General features: G+C 40.8%; 1 pseudogene; it reads left to right on the plus strand.

Moving 5' to 3' along the window:
• The window catches only part of LOC124469780, a 37234-nt pseudogene extending 19114 nt beyond the window's left edge, over positions 1-18120 (plus strand).
• The last annotated feature ends 403 nt before the right edge of the window (positions 18121-18523 follow it).

Here is an 18523-nt window from a genome sequence, read left to right on the forward strand (position 1 = left end):
ATTACAATAGGTTCCCTCCTACCGGAGGAACCCTAATAAATATAGCTGCAAGCAGCGATGCGGGTTCCTCCGCAAAATGGTAAAATATTATAACAATTTATAATGTAGCAGCAAAACGACTTCATGTTTGGCCAACAACAATAGGCTGAATGGGGATTTGAACTCATGAGCGTAAGGTGACAAGTCAGTCTGTCTATCCTCCCTGCTACACACCAACTGTTGAGTTTTTATGAATAGAAAGGGTATTACCTTTGGTCAGCTTTGAGACAAAAGTTAAGAAATTGTCTACATTTCAATGTCAAATTGCATGAAATTGCACATGGTACTACTTCAGAAAGATGTAATCTCAAAGCCAATAAGATTTGAAAAACCATCAGTCAAAATGATATTGTATTTATTGACACAAAGATATTGAGGCAATGAGGACATTTACATAAATACAACCCTTTCAGCCATTTTGTATTGCATTTCATATTCCATTTCACCCTATACAAAGGCACATCTGCCCACTCACAACTTCGTCCATGCTGTTTCCCTCTCTCCCAGCACAGGTCATGCCAAGGGAGAAATGCTGCGGTGGCCACATGAGGTTTAGGGGTAGTCCAAAAACATGCCTCCCACAATTGACACATTTTCCCCAAGATAGCTGAAAAACTGCAGATATTGTAACTGTTCTTAAGTATCTCTTTCCAGAATCTCAGTCAATGCACAATTAACATTAGTCAAGTGGGCAACCGGGCTAGGTGTTTAGCATGCTTGGCTTCTTGCGAGAATAGCCTATGTTAGTACAGCAGCCGACTCTCTGGTCCTATTAAAATACACAACATGCACAATCAGGGTGACCAACAAGATTATGTTAACTGATAAACAGCTGTTGTAACCGCACTATTTCCCACAAGTCTTGCTGGGTAACCACGGGGCGCTGATTATCTAGCTGTGCTCCGACTGTGATTTGAGTATTAGCTTTGGTCAGCTTTGGGACAAAGGTTAAGAAACGGTTGACATTTCAAGGTGAAATTGAACATGGTATATCAGAATGATGTCATCCTGTTAAACTAAACAGACAATCAAAATTATGACTGGCCAAAAGACTGCAGCTGGATTTGAACCTGTGACCTTGCTCCTTGCAGTACACTGTCTTAACCATTGTGGTCAGTTACTGTATAGAAAAGTAAGCTATTTGTTCTGTGGCAAGCTTTATAAGATTTGGCTGAAGTTTAAACAGCTGTAATTCTGTGATCTTCTGAGATATCAAGGCAGGGGCAGGCAGGCAGGGCAGGCCAGCTGGATGAAGCTGTCTTGGGGGCAGGGCTGAAGAGAAGCTGTCCAGGTAGAGAGGGGTAGTCCAGCAAGGAGTCTGTGTTGCCCTCAGCATTCTCTATTGCATCCTCTGTTACACTCAGCATCCTCTCTTGTTGCTCTCATTATGCTCTGTTGCACCCTGTTCATCAGGCCTCTGCATGACCTGTAAAAGTGAAAAAAGGGTCCATGTCAGTGGTGAAAAATAAAGCTTTTCCCATCTACACCTGACACAGACTTCAGCTTTGACTGTGAAATGCAGTGGCAATACTTGAACTTGAATCCAAATGTGTTGGAAACCCATGCAAAGTCTCTCAAAACACAGGCTCTAAACTGGTCAATATATACACATCTGACAAAAGACCAGCTCGACCTTTGCCTGTAAACAGTAATTCTGACTGTCAGAGACCTTTAAATAGGCTGACCGAGTGAAATTAGCCTGGCTAACGTAGGTCGCTTTCTCAGGCAAATGACGAATGAAATAGGCTTGTTTTGAAAGATCCTATATACTGGCTATCTTCAGCAGGCTTGTGTCTACAAAAAGCAGCCCTTGCTGATGTTTTAGGACTTGAACTGAGTGAAAGACAATATTGTTTACACACTGCCAGTGAGCGAGCCGAGTCTGTCATTGAGGTTAATTCAAAACAATGTACCCCCGGGATGTAGTCTGAATCCACTTGCAAGTTTTCCACAAATCAAAAAAATAATCGGAGCCTCTGGCTAAAAGCACAATTCCCACATCTCCTAAAGGCTGCCATCCTCGGCATTTATGGTGTCGACCGAACTGTGAAATGGTGAACTTATGAACATGACGCGACCAAAACATGGGTCTCCCTGGCGTATAGGCTTATTACAAAGACTTTCACGAGCCAAATCAAAATTCAGAGTCGACAGGTCTGTAGGGAATCGCTTGTTCTCCTAAAAGCTGCCCTCCTCTACCTTTTTGATGAATTCGCCGAGATGCTACATGATTCACTAATTACACAGAGGGAAAAAGCTAGCTACTTTTCGAGTTCGGTTTTCCGTCAATTCAAACTCACGATCTAAAGGTCTCAAAGTGCTCAAACCTTCACCATAATTCAAGAGTAGTGTACTTTCACAAACTCAATCATTGATTTTAGCTTAAAATGTGTAAAAATAGGACTTACCGAACGTGGCTGCCTCCAACAAGGCTATCAGGCGATTCCAGTTGAAAACAACAATGGCCGCCGAAAAATAATTTATATTCATAACGGCGAGCTGCGATTGGAAGCGAAATGAAACAGGAGCTAAAGACCAAGGGTAGGGGCTTGGTCAGCTCAACATTTCCAGAAAGGATGTGTGTGCGTCTCGCCAAGCTGGCGCTTGTGTTAAGTAGGTTGACCACCTTTCCCTCTTTGCGCTGTATCGCACAGTATTTTCAATATGCGACGTGCAAGGCAAGAGGTGAAAATGCTGTGCGACACAACGCAAAGCGGGACATGTGGTCATCCTATTGTCAAGGAGCAGGATGAGTCTGTGAGAATTTGGAGCGCTTGCTGTGGAGCAATTCAATTGAATTCAATCATATATAGACATACCAAGGTGAAATTGTTTATGGTACTTCAGGGTGATGTTGTCTTGAACCCTATTAGGTTTGAAAAACAATCAGTCAAAATTATATTTGATTTATTAACACAAAGATATTGAGGCAATGTGTACATTTACATAAATACACTTCTTTCAGCCATTTTGTATTGCATTTCTTATTCCATGTCACCCTATGTAAAGACATGTATTCTACACATCTGGAACACATTTCAAGTCGATTGGGTCTATGGTTTATGAGTAGAAGGGTTTTGAAGGTTGTACCAAATTTGGACAGTACAGCAAAATATATCATGGCGGACCTAATGGGTCCTTGAGGCTTTTTTGTTCCCCATGAGAAATAAGGCATGTATACCAATTTTCAGGCATTTTGGAGTAACGTGGCGCTGGGGAAATCACGTAGACTTTGGGCGTGTTTTATAGCGCCACCTATGGGCGCACATGGGTCACTAGCTGTCTGGGAGTAATGAGTGACCTGTTGTATCATTGGGCAAAATTGGAAAAAATCGGGTCCAGGACTTTTTGAGCTGTTGGGCCATTTAGCGGAGAAATATAATAATAATAGGAATACTAACAAAAACGATAGGTTCCCTCCTACCGGAGGAACCCTAATAATAAGAATACTAACAAAAACGATAGGTTTCCTCCTACCGGAGGAACCCTAAATATAGCTGCAAGAGGCGATGCGGGTTCCTCCGCAAAATGGCAAAATATTATAAAAATGTACATTGTAGAAAGTCAAGAGTTGGACAACAAGAGAGCAAAACTACTTCATGTTGGGCCAACTACAAAAGGCTGAAAGGGGATTTGAACTCATGAGCATAAGGTTACAAGGCAGCCTCTCTATCCTCTATGCTACACACCAACTATTGAGAATGTAAGAGTAGAAAGGGCAAAGTATTAGCTTTGGTCAGCTTTGGGACAAAGGTTAAGAAGCGGTTGACATTTCAAAGTGGAATTGCATGAAATTGTGCATGGTATTTCATAATGATGTCATCCTGTTTAACTAAACAGATATTCAAATTTAATACAGGCTAAAAGACTGCGGCTGGATCCAAACCTGCAACCTTGTACTTTGCAGGTCACTGTTCAAGTTCAAGTCTTTTATTTGTCAGGTGCACAGAGCAACACAAGGTTAGACTGGGCACTGAAATTCTTAAGACAAGACAACGCAAGCACCTGGCATAACATAACATATAAGTACACAGAACAAATTTACATCTATGCTGAGCTTAGATAAGTGAACTTCCTAAATATACAGATAGCAATAAATAAACGACTATACTAACCCTAACACTAAAACTTCCTAAATTACAGATAACAATAAATAGTATGCTATACTAACCCTAATACAAAAAAAAAAAAAAAAAAAAACTGTTACAACCCTATAACCTAATCTAACCTAAGTGGAGTACAGTGCAGTAGTGCAAATTTGCAGATCAATGACTATGTCAGTGACCAAACAGGAGCCTGGTGGCGAGGTACAGTAGTGCAAGGTTGCTGAAAGAGCAACCAGTAGCTGAAAGTGACAGAGTATAAGTGACTAGTGTGCAGTAAAAATGTCCATATCAGTGTCCATTGAGAAGCCTGATGACCCTTGGGTAGAAACTGTTGTCCAGTCTGCGTGTGCGCGACCGGATGCTGCGGTAACGCCTGCCAGAAGGCAACGGGGTAAAGAGACTGAAGGATGGGTGGGAACAGTCTCTTAGAATCCTGCTGGCTTTCCTTAGGCAACTTGTGTGGTAGGTGTCCTGTAGGGCTGGGAGCTTCCTGACGATGATGAACTCAGCAGAACGGACCACACTTCGTAGGGCCTTGCGGTCCCGGTCTGTGCAGCTCCCATACCACACTGTGATACAACCAGTCAGAATGCTTTCTATAGTGCATCTGTAAAAGTTAGTAAGGATGACTGAGTCCATACCAAACTTCTTCAGTCTCCTCACGAAGAAGAGGCGCTTACGGGCCGCTTTGACCGCCTTGTCCGTGTGAACAGACCAGGTGAGGTCATTGCTGATGTTCACCCCGAGGAACTTGAAGCAGCTGACCTTCTCCACTTCCCAGTGTCCCAGTCCATTGAGCTATTCTCAGTGTTGAATAATGTTAAGTTCAGTTACTGTATAAAAAATACGCTGTTTCTTCTGTGGTAAGAGTTGTTAGATTCAGCCAAAGTTTAAACTACTCAAATTCAATCATATTTTGACATGCCAAAGTGAAATTGTTGATGGTACTTCAGAGTGATGTCATCTTGAACCCAATAAGGTTTGAAAACCATTAGTCAAAATGATATTTGATTTATTGACACAAATATATTGAGGCAATGTGGACATTTACATAAATACACAAATTTCAGACATTTTGTATTACATTTCTCATTCCATTTCACCCTATATAAAGATACACCTGCCCGCACACTGTCCCAATCCATGCCATGTACCTCCCTCCCAGTGCAAGTCACGCCAAAGCAGAAATGCTGTAGCGGACGCATGAGGTTTAGATGACGACCAAAAATTGCCTCTTACAGTCAAAACACATTGGTCACAACATTGTTTCCAGAATTTGTCAAAGATGGCTTAAAGACCGCTTTCCAGAACCACAGTAAACTTACTATCAAGCATAGCCTCATTGGCAAAAGGTTTATGGCACATCCCAGGATCAACTCCTTGCGGACATTGATGTACAATAGCCGACTCTCACTTCCGCTTAAACCACACAACATGCACTCTCAGGGTGACCAACAAGATTATTTTAACTAACAAACAATAATATAACAAACATCTAACTGAATGTACGCAACAACTGAAATCCCTTGCATAGCTGTTGTAACCAAACAATTTTCCACAAGTTTTGGCGTTTTTTGACATGCTACACTGCATGCTGGGTACCCAAGAGCGCTGACGATCTAGCTGTGCTCCGACTGCGTAATATCACGTCACGCTAGTGACGCGCTAAGGTCTCGAAGTATCCTGAAATGGAACGCGTCTTTCTGCCTTGAAGCTGCGTGCGCATCATCATCAAGACCCCATGTATATGGCAACATAACATCAAAGCTAACAATTTCTCCAAATCTGACTGCAGCTTTGTATACCATATGTACTGTATCATGGTTGTTTGAGTTGAACAACTTGCTTAATGAATTAAATGGCTGTTAAATGTCAAATCCAACTATAAATGGATAAAAGAGAGAGTTCCAATCAAATCTGAATTCTTTTTAAACCTAGAGGTTAAAAAGACAACCTTTGCCTAAACTGACATGCACCAACTCAGAGAACTGAGTTTCAACATCCATTTACACATTTAGTCTCTATTTTTTACTCAACTCTTAAGGCATAACTATATTTAACTTAATGTCTGCACCTCTCTGTAACCAACTGTCTCTGGAGTGTGTGTGTGTGTGGGGGGGGGGGGCTTCACAGGGTGTCTACAGGTGTAAACAAGTTAAATGTAAGACTTTTTAAGACCTTTTAATACCACTTCCAATTGAAATTAAAGACCACATTTATGATGGAAATACAGATCAAAAGTGGAAATATACAGTAATCTTCCCAAACACTGATGTCTGTTCAATATGAACAGTATGGTAAAATGACAACAATCGGTTGAGTTTAAGAACATTGACTAAATGTGTGTAATGCGAAAGGATAACACAAAAATTGAACTGCTGTCCTAAATTATATTTTTTATTACACAATGTAGCCACTAGCAATTCCATGAATCCCATGGAAAGAAAGGCAAATGTGTGAGATGAACTGATGTGGAGCACCAATCATTCAAGAAGCAGTACTTCTCTTGAGAGGTATTTATTCAGATGACTAATCATTGGATTCAGGTCAAAAGTCTATAACTTGAACTGGTTTCATTACTTAAGACACTAAAAGTCAGCAGCTTGGCATGCTGGGACATGGAAAGGATACATTTTTTTGACTTTCATCAAAGTAAAAAATGCTGGTTTGTCTTTTTTCATCAATGTCCTCAAAAAAGCAGTCTGCAGAGCTACTGTGTCTGTGGGGTGACTGTCTGTCTCTCGAGGAATGGCAGGCAGGGACAAGCAGGGCCTGCAGGCAGGTAGTCAGGGCAGGCCAGCTCAATGAAGCTGTCCTGGGGTCAGGGCTGAAGAGAAGCTGTCCAGCTAGAGGGGGGTAGTCCAGCAAGGGATCTGTTTTTCTCTCAGCATTTCTCTGTTGAACTCTGAGCAGGCCTCTGCATGACCCTCCAGACCTGTAAAAGTGAAGAAAGGATCCATGTCAGTTGTGAAAAATTAAGCTTTTTACATCTACACTTGACATAAACTACAGTTTTGACTGTGAAATGCAGTGGCATTACTTGAACTTGAATCCAAATGTGGTGACCTGATGGAGACCCGGCCATGCAAAGTCACTCAAAACATTTGGTTCGATTCCAGGCTCTGGCAGGAGTATTTAGCTCTAAACTGGTCAATATATACACATCTGACCAAAGACCAGCTCGACCTTTGCCTGTAAACAGTGATTCTGACTGTCAGAGACTTTTAAATAGGCTGACCGAGTGAAACTAACCTGGCTAACGTAGGTCGCTTTCTCAGGCAAATGACGAATGAAATAGGCTTGTTTTGAAAGATCCTACAGTGCCCTCCAAAAGTATTGGAACAGTGAGGCGAATTCCTTTATTTTTGCTGTAGACTGAAAACATTTGGGCTTGACATCAAATAATGAACGTGAGACCAGAGATCAACGTTTCAGCTTTTATTTCCAGGTATTTACATCAGGATCTGATGCACAACTAAGAAAATATCACATTTTGTTTGAATCCACCCATTTGTCATGTGATCAAAAGTATTGGAACAGATATACTTAAAACATATTTAAGTGAATAAGACTTAATATTTAGTTGCAAATCCTTTGCTTTCAATAACTGCAGCAAGTCTGTGACCCATTGACGTCACCAAACTTTTGCATTCTTCCTTTTTGATGCTTTCCCAGGCTTTCACTGCAGCCTCTTTCAGTTGTTGTTTGTTTTGTGGGGTTCCTCCCTTCAGTCTCCTCTTAAGCAGGTAAAATGCATGCTCTATAGGGTTTAAGTCTGGAGATTGACTTGGCCAGTCTAATACCTTCCATTTCTTGCCCCTGATGAACTCCTTTGTTGTTTTGGCAGTGTGTTTTGGGTCGTTATCTTGCTGCATGATGAAGGCTCTGCCAATCAGTTTGGTTGCATCTTTCCTTAAATTGGCAGACAAAATGTTTCTGTAGACTTCCGAGTTCATTTTGCTGCTGCCATCATGTGTTACATCCTCAATGAAGATTAATGAGCCCGTCCTAGAAGAAGCCATGCAAGCCCAAGCCATGACATTACCTCCACCGTGTTTCACAGATGAGCTTGTGTGTTTGGGATCATGAGCAGTTCCTTTCTTTCTCCAAACTTTAGCCTTTCCATCACTTTGGTAAAAGTTAATCTTTGTCTCATCAGTCCATAAAACTTTGTCCCAGAATTTTTGAGGTTCATCTCTGTACTTTTTGGCAAATTCCAGCCTGGCCTTCCTATTCTTCTTGCTAATGAGTGGTTTGCATCTTCTGGTGTAGCCCTTGTACTTTTGTTCATGAAGTCTTCTGCGAACAGTAGATAGTGATACCTTCACTCCTGCCATCTGGAGGTTGTTGCTGATCTCACTAACAGTTGTTTTAGGGTCTTTCTTTACAGCTCTCACAATGTTTCTGTCATCAACTGCTGATGTTTTCCTTGGTCTACCTGTTCGACGTCTGTTACTTAGTACACCAGTAGTTTTCTTCTTCTTCAGGACATTCCAAATGGTTGTACTGGCTATGGCCAATGTTTCTGCAATGGCTCTGATTGATTTTCCATCTTCTCTAAGACTCACAATTGCTTGTTTTTCACCCAAAGACAGCGCTCTGGTTTTCATGTTGTTTTCACCTCTGAATACAGTCTGCATAGACAAAACCTATCTTACCCAATCTGAACCTGAGTGTAGACATTCAGTGGTATTTATTGATTGAATAATGTATGTAATAGGACACACCTGGGCAACAAAACACACCTGTCAGTCACATGTTCCAATACTTTTGCTCACGTGACAAATGGGTGGGTTCGAACAAAAAGGTGATATTTTCTAATTTGTGCATCAGATCCTGATGTAAATACCTGGAAATAAAAGCTGAAACGTTGATCTCTGGTTTCACATTCATCGTTTGATGTCAAGCCCAAATGTTTTCAGTCTACAGCAAAAATAAAGGAATTGGCCTCACTGTTCCAATACTTTTGGAGGGCACTGTATATACTGGCTATCTTCAGCAGGCTCTTGTCTACAAAAAGCAGCCCTCCCTGACGTTTTAGGAGTAAAATTGAGTGAAAGACAATATTGTTTACACACGGCCAGTGAGCAAGCAGAGACTGTCTCTGAGGCCAAGTCAAAACAATGTACCCCCGGGACGCAGTCTCACTTTCCACAAATCACAAAAATAATCGGAGCATCTGGCTAAAAGCACAATTCCCACATCTCCTGAAGGCTGCCCTCCTCGACATTTTTGGTGTCGACCGAACTGTAAAACGGTGAACTTATGAACATGACGCGACCAAAACATGGCTGCCGCCTAAGCCTATGCGGTCTCCCTGGCGCATAGGCTTATTACAAAGACTTTCACAAGCCAAATCAAAATTCTGAGCCGACAGGTCTGTGGGGAATCGCTTGTTCTCCTAAAAGCTGCCCTCCTTTACTTTTTTGACGAATTCGCCGAGATGCTACATGATTCACTAATTACACAGAGAGAAAAGCTAGCTACTTTTCGAGTTCGGTTTTCCGTCACTTCAAACTCACGATCTAAAGGTCTCAAAGTGCTCAAACCTTCACCATAATTCAAGAGTAGTGTACTTTCATGAACCCAATCATTGATTCTAGCTTAAAATGTGTAAAAATAGGACTTACCGAACGTGGCTGCCTCCAGCACGGCGATAAGGCAATTCCAGTTGAAAACAACAAAGTTATATATATAACAATAAGTCTGACAATATGGGTCCTTGAGGTTTTTTTGTTCCCCATTAGAAATACGGCATGTATACCAATTTTCAGGTATTTTGGAGTAATGGGGCGTTGGGGAAATCACGTAGACTTTGGGCTTGTTTTATAGCGCCACCTATGGGCGCAAATGGGCCACTAGCCGTCTGGGAGTAATGAGTGACCTGTTGTATCATTGGGCCAAATTGGAAAAAATCGGGTCCAGGACTTTTTGAGCTATTGGGCCATTTAGCGGAGAAATGTTATAATAAGAATACTAACAAAAACAATAGGTTTCCTCCTACCGGAAGAACTCTAAATAATACGAATACTAACAAAAACAATAGGTTTTCTTCCTACCGGAGGAACCCTAATAATAAGAATAATAACAAAAACAATAGGTTTCCTCCTACCGGAGGAACCCTAATAATAGGAATACTAACAAAAACAATATTATTAATTACTATTAAGAATACGTTGAAACACTCAAGGTGGCTTCGCCTCTTCGCGGCTTAGCCACCAATTAGCTACAAAAGATAACTATGCTACAGTACGTGAACATGTACTGCAGTGTTCCTCACCTGGCTCAAAAAACAAACAAAGCAAAATAAAGGATAGATTACTCTCCTATATTTCCATCACCCCTGTCTTGTGGATTTGGCCACAAGTTTTCATTGACATCGCAATAGATGTTTTCATTTGACAAACATCTCTGAAAGAATCTCCAGGCATAGCGAATCCAGGCCTGACACTGGTCTGCCGTGATGTAATTGTATCCCTCATCCATGGCCTGGAGAGGGGTAAAGGTGCCAGTATGGTACTCAGACTCCGTTACGGATGGGCGGGCCGCCGGATAGGACGGATTAAATTAGCATTTCTGTTGCCTTTATGGTTCTCCGAAGGCTGGGGGTGCTGAAAACAATTCACCGCCAGAACATTAGGTGGAGAAGCGTTTTTTTTTTTGAAAACACGTTGCTTTGTTGCGTCTTTATAAGTTAGAAATCGTCGTTGTTTATCTCCCACCTCTCATCACACGTGTGACCCGCCTACCAGCTGCCATTAGTCAGACGATGAGTGCAGCAGGTGCAGTCACATAATTTTATGTTAAAGACTGTGTCTAGTGCACTATAACCACCTGAAAGAGCAAACTTATCTCTATCATGGTAGGTATTATTTGTGGGGAAAATAGTAGCACTCTATAACAAAATGATATGCTTATCTTATATACACTATAGAAACTATTAAAAAACGATTACGTACTTTCTTTGGTATTTTTGTGATTAGCAATGATGATTGCTGGGTAATATGTATGTTGTTGTGCAATGGCAAGTCTCTATTTGATCATGTGACGAGACGATACGATATAGCACAGGTGTCAAACTCAAGGCCCGCGGGCCAAATGTGGCCCGCCACGTCATTTTATGTGGCCCGCGGAAGCTTAATGGGCTATTGAAATAAGTCTACGCTGCTTTACAGCGTGCATTGACCATAAACAACATCTCTCACCATGCATTTCGATTGTGTTACGGCAAAGTGACGACCTCCCTCCTCTAGAAAGCAGTGTATGCACATCAGTGTTAAACGCAAAGTTTAACTGGGTGAAGGCGAGCATGGTTTGAATGACAGCACTCCAATGCAGCCGGTTCTGCGAACGTACCCCATGTGCATTTTCAGCCAAGGTCCTCGGGCATTCAACCCAAGTTGGTATCACTCTCAAACTTGGTTAGAGTACTCAGCCAAGCTAGCATGTTTCTGCTTCCCTTGTCGACAATTTGGAGCCAGAAATTATGAAGACATCACCTTCATTAGACAAGGTTTTACCAATTGGAAAACGGCAATGTTTATTTTACATAAAGCTCAAAAAGCTATTCTGCGTTCAAATGAAGGGCAAAAAAAGTTTTGCTCTTGCGCTATGCACGCTTGCATTTTGTCACCAAACACTGAGAAAAATATGCAAATGTATCCTCCAAGAAAAACAGCAGATTGTCCAAGAATTAAAAGGCGGACTTCAATTGCAGCATAATAGGCCCTATGTTCACAAAAGCTACAACTAAAACACCATGTTTTTACATCGTTACTGCCGTTACATCGAAGTTACAACTGGCCCTTTGACGGCAACCATAATGCTGATGTGGCCCTCGGTGAAAATGAGTTTGACACCCCTGCGATATAGACAAGGCTCTGGTTTTGTGAATTCATTTCTCCACCACCAAGTGTATAATCCAATGTGAAAAATGATAAACAAAAAGACTGATATAATTGGGAATAAAAATATCCATACAAACTGTATGTCAAAACTACAATGTACTACTCTAGGTCACTAAACTGTGGCAGTCAGTGCACAGACAACAAACTCACGTTTCTGAATTCGCTAGAGTAGAGTATAAACTAGCTCACAATAAACTTTCTCTCCTGAAGTTCTCATCACAGACGTCTTTCAAAAAGACGACCTTAGAGAAAACGCCTTTCTGTCAAAGTCGGAAATGATGTCGTTTGGAAATGATGTCGTAGCGGACCAATCACGGCCAAGGGGTATCCGTCGCTGTACAGCACGGCATGACGGATCAACAGGAATTTCAACGGTGCACAGGAGAGCTCTCCGACGGCCCCGTAGACAACGGAGAGGGCGTTTCAGGGCGTTTCATCTATGCGTAGGCCCTTCCCATGTGTCCGTAATCGTGAAGTACGGAGTACCATATAACGGCCTTAACTTGTTCATGAGGGTGCCTATCTTACACCTCCATGTGAAGAACAATTCCTCAATAGGGTTGAGGAAAGGACAGTATGTGGTCAAGTACAAGGCTATAAATTGACAAAGCAATTACAGTACAAGGCCCACATACCTACAGGTGCTGCTGGTTTTCAAATCTGAAAACATGTTGGTTTAGTCCAATTTGTTCATGTTTCATAGTAATTTGTGTCAATGGATCTCATTATACTGAAACTTTCATGTTCTAAACTTGGAATATTGTTTGTCAGTTTCTATAAAACTATGCAATAAGAGAAATGCAACAGTTACTTATCATTTTGAGCAGTAGTATCAACTAACAGTTCAGTCAAGACATTTACGTGATTGATTTCATCATTTATTCTACACATGACAAATGGCTTTACGTTGGCGGAATGGATGTACATGGGGAAGCGCTCCCTGCCTTCACTGCAGTATGCATGACATGAGGCAGGGAGCAACGAGTTAAATCCCCCACGGGGAGCACAGACAGACATAATGGGAGACAAGGGCACGGTGGTGGGCGGCAGCAACGCAGACAGCAGGTTCGACAATGCGTGTGCCTGCATGAGCGACTTTATAGCGCCGCTTATTGAGCTCAGCCTATGGCCTGAGTGCACGGCGATGGGTGATCTGACGCGCGCTGCCCGAGTGCCATGCCTGAACCTGCTTCGCTCATTTAGATCATTGTAATGTAAGGAAATGAAATACATTTCAGATGTTATGTGTGAATTTGCATTTTGAAATGGTGATACTTTGATGTTTAGTTGTGTCATTTTGAACAGATGATTATAGTTCAATGAACAAATGATCTAAGGTGAATGTGTATTGTATCCAAGCAATTGAAAATTGTCTTAGCGTTTTGAGAAATGTGTATTTTGAGTTGAAAATGTCAGTTGAAAAGTTGAACATCAAGGTTCTGAAATTTGTGTCAAAGTGATTGTAAAAAACTGCAAGATTACAAGCTGTCAGAGTTATTTAATCTGCCGCACTCCAGATCGGACAATGTAAACTTTTGACCTAAAGTTACACTAAATTGTTTTACTATACTGCTAAGTTCTCAGGTTATTTTAGTATGTATCTATGTGTGTGTATGATTGGTTATCTGTATTTATTGCATTTATTTACGATGAGTAGTTAAGTTATTTATTTGTGAGTGGTTTTAACCGGACCTCAGTATTTAATTTCGTTCCAGCTCATGTTCCATGTTTTTGGAATAAATTTTGAATAAATTATCCTTATCCTTAAGATTAAGGTTCCAGTAACTAGCAATAAAGTAACAATATTATAGTTACATAGGAATCACTATGTAGTTACAGTTAAAAGTGCAAGTTATTAGTCAAGTGAAACTTGGTAAAGGTAGGTTGGATTTTCCAGGGTTAAGTGGATTTAAACATCGATTCTGTAAAAAAAAAAATAATAATTCAATGGCCCTTTTGCAAAATCCACTTACCTCTTACACCCCTCCCCCATAATGTGCCTTCTTACATTTTAGCAATAACCTACCCCACTAACACTTCAAACCAATTCATTACACAGCAATTCCTACATACCTACAATGTGTTTACTGTAGGCATTGCTATATAGTAAGATGGTAGATAATGTAACTAATGTAAAGCGGTGAAACACTTTCCTACGAATATCAATATGTTAGATTTTTTACAGTTGTTTTACATTTTTGTTGTGCTTTCAGTCAGGTTACAACATAAAAGAAGGCTTTGCAATTTGCCACTTCCTGTATTCTACCACAATTATTTTAATCAAATTATATTTAAAATGAAAACACTTGATTCAAATAATGCCTGCCATGCGTGTGGTTCAGCGCTATTGCCAAAAGCGACTTTCGACTTAGGTTAGGATAATTCCACTCTACATTGTTCACCTTTTTATCATTTTATCACCTCAACAGGTGATAAAATGTAATAAATACAGGCCACACCTTTCTTTTATTCAAGAGGAAGTGAGAATATTCCCATAACTTGTGCTCTTATCGCATTACTGAAATAGTGTGTGACACCCTAATTTTCAATTCTCCACCTCCTGGTAAGGTGAGTTGATGAAATGAGAGTTATTTGATTTGATATACTGTAAAGTATTTCTACCGATGGACGATCATCATAGATTAACTTTGTAATACAATTGGACCATGTGGAGGTACGGTAGCTCTTTATCAAGAGACCATAAAGTTATACATTACAGAGGTTGATAAGCAGGTTTTTTTTGTATAGTTTTGCGGATATGTCTATAGTTTACAAATACCAATCCAAAGTATGATAAATTATAAAAATGAATTGCAATTATGATTAAACTGTTAAAATGTTTCTATGTCAAACATTGTTATTGTATTAATTCAGTGATCTAAACAATTAAACACCTGGATAACTGTAACCAAGGTTCATGTTTTTTATGTCATCATCAACTTCCTTTTTGTTCTGTATAATGGGTCTGACTTGTGCGCCCCGGCAGCCCACGGAACGAGCACCGCTAATAGACGGTTTTCACCGACGTCACGTTCTGGGCGGTAACCCGGATGCACGGCCATATTGGAGGCACTCGGTGTAAACAACTGAACGGAGTACAACCAAAGAACGTATATTCTATACTCTTTGGTACAACTGTAGCCATGTCTAAACAACCAAAAAGCTAATCAAAATGCGTCCAAGATGCAAAGGCATATAGGGAAGGACTTGGACCACAAGAAAAGGGTCGATATTTTGAGAAATTTGGATTTATTGGCGGTGCAGATCCCTACCAGTTAGCCCCTACCAGTTAGCTCCCTCTACTTGGATCCGTGACGACCCGGTGATTCTGCCTTCAGTTGGATATCTCAATATTGTTAACTACCTGGTTTTCTCGCCGAACCCATACACATGCAGTAGTCTGATATGATTTGTATTATGTAAATGTCAGCTTTACAGAAAAATAAGCACACAGTAAAAACAATAAAAGCAGTCATTCTTTTTACTATTTACTATTAAAAATATTATCATTACAATAGAAAATTTGTTATGAGCCACTGAAATAAACATTTCACAATACCTGAAAAGAAATGTGCCGAACAAATACGGATGTTGTCCAGATTTTTCCCTCGTAGATCTTGGTTGAGTTTTGCCAACCACAAAGCGCCTCCTTTACTCAGATAATCTCTGGCATTCCTCTCCCTGGTTTTTAATAACTTTTGGAAGTCGATAATATACCAAATGTTTTTCTCGATCTGTCCTATTGGTACAACCTGAAACACGGCAATAATTCACAATTTTCCTTGACGACGTTCGGGATATACTTCAGTGCCAGTGCTTTGTTGTGATGCGGAGTGCCTCCAAGATGGCGAATTCCGGTCCGATGACGCGTCATGAAAACCCTCTATACCTGCCGGCGGCAAACAAAAATGCTGCACGGCACCGTCTCAGCAAGCAGGGGTGCCTGCAGCAGCCTGAAGGGGGCGCCAAAATGCCAATTCCCCACAAACTGAAATGATAAATAACAGAAAAACGCGCAGAGATTTCATTTTTTTAAATGCTCGTGCGCCCCCCACGTGACATGAAAAAATGCCGCCCCGGGCGGTTGCCCGGTCTGCCCGTGCCTAAAACCGCCCCTAGCAATAGGAGTCAGACTTGACAGAATTGTTTGTGTTCACCATGCATTTTAAATTACTTAATGACCAGTTTCGTGTGGCTAGTGGATAGTAACGTTGTGTTGTGTCTCTGTCCAAGACTCAATAGAACAAAAATATACAGTTAAAGGCCATAACTATAAACCTGACTGCTCCTAAGTATAGCATGTCAGAGAAATGTCTATGTGAGTCCAGATAAAGTAGAAAGCCTTCCATTTCAAACCATAGACTAACAATCTAAAATAAATGTTTTTACCACACAATTCTTTCTATGCTGGAATGTATCTGTTGATAATCAAATGTAGTATCATATCAGGCCACAATGAACTGTAGTGGTGAACAGTGTAGTTCATAATGTCAAGACATTAAACTACATTTGATGCAGGTGTTAAAACCCAACGATACTGATCCTTAGGCCTACTGGATTGCAGAATTTACTCCAAATACATAGCATCAGTCTTAATTTCTCCATATCACTCACCATCTGCAACAAATATTAACCAATATTGTGATGTATTGTTTTGAAGTTATCGATGTATTGTAATGGCTGTATTTTTTGACACACAGACATGATCAAGTCAACTTCCCAAGGGACAGTACTACGAACTGCATTGATTTGCAGCTTTGTGTTGGTGTGCTCCTTTGTTGTCTTTTTTTACGTACTACAAACCCAACATCAACTCACTGTTGTGCACGGACAGAGAATGAAATGAGAAAGCTATCTGTGTCTGCCAAGATGGGCTAAATCGAGAGTGGAATGAGACTGAGGTCCTAGACTAAACCACACCACAACCCCAGAAGACAAGCAAGCAGAACTCCCAAGTAATCCTCAGAGTTGACAATCCAGAACCGGACACTATTTTCCTGATCTGGATGTGGCCACTTGGACAATCTTTTGACCTTCATTCATGTGCTGATTTCAATGTTCAAGGTTGTCGCTTGACAGATGACAAAAACCTTTATAATAATGCACATGGAGTCCTCTTTCATCACCGGGACATCCATGAAGATCTGGGCAACATGCCACAAAATCAACGTCCCTGGTTCCAGAAATGGGTGTGCTTCAATGCCGAATCACCTGCCAACTCTAAAAGATGGCCCAAGTTTGATAACCTGTTTAATATGACCTCAAATTATCAACAGGATTCCTCTGTACCTGTTCCTTATGGATCCTTAGTTGAGGAAACAGCTGTGGAAAAACACTGAGCTGCAAACGAAGAATAACTTGGTGTGCTGGATTGTGAGCAACTGGCACCCATCCTTCAAAAGAGTTCAGGTCTACAATGAGCTGAGTAAGCATGTCAAAGTAGAGGCCTTTGGACGACACTTTGGTACATACGTAAACAACGAAGGCTATACAAAAAACATTTCTAGATGCAAATTTTACCTGTCCTTTGAAGATTCAGTCTTCAAAGACTACATATGCAGTCATTTAGCAGACGCTCTTATCCAGAGCGACTTACAGTAAGTACAGGGACATTCCCCCGAGGCAAGTAGGGTGAAGTGCCTTGCCCAAGGATACAACGTCATTAGGCACGGCAGAGAATCGATCCGGCAACCTTCTGATTACTAGCCCGACTCCCTCACCGCTCAGCCATCTGACTCACTACATCACTGAGAAGTTGTACAATGCCATGAGTTTGGGAGCTGTCCCAGTAGTTTTGGGCCCATCCAGGCAAAACTATGAGGAATTCATTCCAGCAGACTCTTTTCTTCATGTGGATGACTTCCCCAATCAATAGGAACTGGCAGATCGGCTGCTTTTCCTTGACAAGAATGATAAAGAGTACATGAGGTACCACAGCTGGAGGAAAAAATATAAAGTTAAGGGATGGTATTTTGGACTTGATGCATGCATGTCGATCATGTGACTACATTAGACGGGAGAAAAGATACAAAGCTATTAACAATTTAAATCAATGGTATTGGGGCTGACCAGGCTGTTTGTAGTATAATCAAATACTAAATCAAATACTACAAATATAATCAAAATGTTTAATCCATGTGCTGTGTTGCCAAATATCAGCACTTATTCAGCACATTCCGTGAAATCAGTGCTTAAAAAAAGGGGAAATCTAAATGATCTTAAATCATCACTTTAAGCATTGTTATAGACAAAAGACAGCTGAAAGTGACAAGAAACTGAATCGTGCCATCTGAGGCATAATTTCTAATAATTTATTATGTATTCTTTTCTTCAAAATGTTTTGGTTGTTGGGTCAATCCTGTTACAGACATATACATTCATATAGGATATATTTGTAATTAGAAATATGTGGTAGATTACACATATATGAAGATATAGTACTTCGGCCCCTCTTTGCAATGACATTATTTT

This window comes from Hypomesus transpacificus, chromosome 7 (genome assembly GCF_021917145.1).
Source record: "Hypomesus transpacificus isolate Combined female chromosome 7, fHypTra1, whole genome shotgun sequence".
NCBI classification, from domain to species: Eukaryota; Metazoa; Chordata; class Actinopteri; order Osmeriformes; family Osmeridae; genus Hypomesus; species Hypomesus transpacificus.